The sequence below is a fragment of the Prionailurus bengalensis genome, chromosome F2 (genome assembly GCF_016509475.1).
Source record: "Prionailurus bengalensis isolate Pbe53 chromosome F2, Fcat_Pben_1.1_paternal_pri, whole genome shotgun sequence".
Classification (NCBI taxonomy): domain Eukaryota; kingdom Metazoa; phylum Chordata; class Mammalia; order Carnivora; family Felidae; genus Prionailurus; species Prionailurus bengalensis.
In genome coordinates this window covers 49,069,955-49,072,027 of record NC_057353.1, presented here as the reverse complement: position 1 = coordinate 49,072,027, position 2,073 = coordinate 49,069,955, and the positions used below count along the sequence as shown (strand labels likewise).

The following is a 2,073-nucleotide window of genomic DNA, read 5'->3' as shown; positions in this document are numbered from 1 at the left end:
GAAAGGAGGAAAATAGTACCATGGAGACCAGGGAAATGGAATGACTCAGGTAGAGTTTGAGGCAGTTACTAACAATTACGAGACTTGATTTCCACTAAGAAAGGGGGGGGGATGGTGAAAGGGGACGCTGCTGACTTACGTTCTTACCGATAATACATTTGTAGAACTAGTTAATTTTGGTTTGCATAACTTTAACAAAACTTAATACGTGTATGTAGGTATGTGTGCATGCGTGTAGGTGTGTATTTAAGGGAAAATTGAACTCTGGGCAGTATGTGTGCAGGCAGACATCTTTAAGCCAAAGTAAGCCCTTCCACTCTTTGTGCCTCCACCCTTCTCCCACCTGGAGGCTCTTCCTGCCAAAGACAGAGGGGAAATGGGAGTAGGGAGTTCCTGGGAAGAGGAAATGCTTCTCCCACATTGCTTGGCCTGGTCCTTTACCTTCTCCATCAACGATGAGGAATTTCTTTCATCAGGGAGTTTTCCTCATTATCTTCTCCCCTGTGCTGGATTTTTTTCTCCCTCTGCTGTATCTACAAAGCAGAATCTACATTGAAGATGGATTCAACCTCCAAATGAAGCTGCTAATGGACAACTAAAGCCACAAGTATAATATCGTACACCCCAAATTCATATAATGTTATATACCACTTTTACCTCAAAACAAACAAATTTGGGTCAATTTTGGTCTTTTTGTAAATATAATTTTTTTGACCTTTATTCGCATTTACGTTATGCAGAATTTACTCCCAGACCAGAAGTTTTTGTTTCTTTTTCTTCTTCTTTTGCTGTCTTTTCCTTCTGTGCAACCTCCTCTTCTGGTTTAGGAATAATCTGTTCTTGTTCATTAAGGATCATCTCAGTGTGGCAGGGAGAGCTCGTGTGTGGGTTAATTTGACCATAAGCCCTGTAAGTTGTTGTTGTTGTTGTTTAAGTTTATTTATTTATTTTGAGAGAGAGACAGCACAAGTTGGGGGGGAGGCAGAGAGGGAGGGAGACAGAGCATCTCAAGCAGGATCTGCACTGTCAGCGCAGAGCCCGACTTGAGGCTCGAACCCACAAAACCGTGAGATCATGACCTGAGCTGAAACCAAGAGGCGGAGACACCTAACTGACTGAGCCACGCAGGTGCCCGAGCCCTGGAAGTTCTATGCTGTATCTTGGGGGCTTTGTTCACCTGAATGTGCTTGATGACAGGAGAATCTACATCTAAACCCTTAAGTTCAATATTAGTCTCTGCATTTTTAAGCATGTGCAGTAAAAATTCAGCACTCTTTTTGGGCCACCAACCTTGTGTCCAGCCCTACTCTTTGGCCTGCGCACACCTACCAACTCTAACATTGTAGCAACAGAAAGGCACACATGGCTTCTGCAACGTGACATCTTTCAGACACTTGCTCGCTTTTCAGATATGCAGACGCTTGGTGGCCTGGGCAGTTTCACGTGTGTTCTTAAAGTGAACACAACGATTTGAACCTCTTGATTTGCGTGATTTTGTCGGGTTTTCTGGATCAAGGGAAAAGCGAACCATTTTCAGAGATCACCTCAGGCTGCTTAGGGGAAGAGGAAGAGGCTGTAAACATAATTTTGGATGGTCACTTGCATTTTAATTTCAAGACATATCTTTTACTTAAATGGCTCTACTTTTGCTCAAATTGAATGGATTATAACCTTAAGGATACTATTTTATTAAAAAGAGAGGATGATTTACACAGGAACTTCGTGAATAGAACATTTTCATTTTAGTAAAAACTCCAGGTAAAATAAATCTTGCATTTTAATTTGATTAGCAAATCCCTTATACCCTAAATGACGCCATATGGGCGGTTGAACAACCAGAGACACCTGCGATTATAAAAGCAGTTCTTTGGGCTTATTATAGTTATAAGACAAATATGAAAGGTATAGAATGTTTTCCTAAATAAATTTCAATTAGCTAAAAACAAAGACCCAATTGGCAGGTCTACACTTGAGTTGGGTGAAACCAACATATGGGGTAGAGGTGGGGGTCAAGGATGGAGAGGAGAGATATAAAAGATAGATTTCCAAGGAGGTATCAGAAACTATTAGCAT

The 2,073-nt window shown here is 41.3% G+C and overlaps 1 pseudogene; it reads right to left on the bottom strand.

The window, feature by feature from the left end:
* Window positions 1-743: 743 nt before the first annotated feature.
* On the bottom strand, window positions 744-1,545 carry LOC122496081 (annotated as a pseudogene).
* Between the last annotated feature and the right edge of the window lie 528 nt (window positions 1,546-2,073).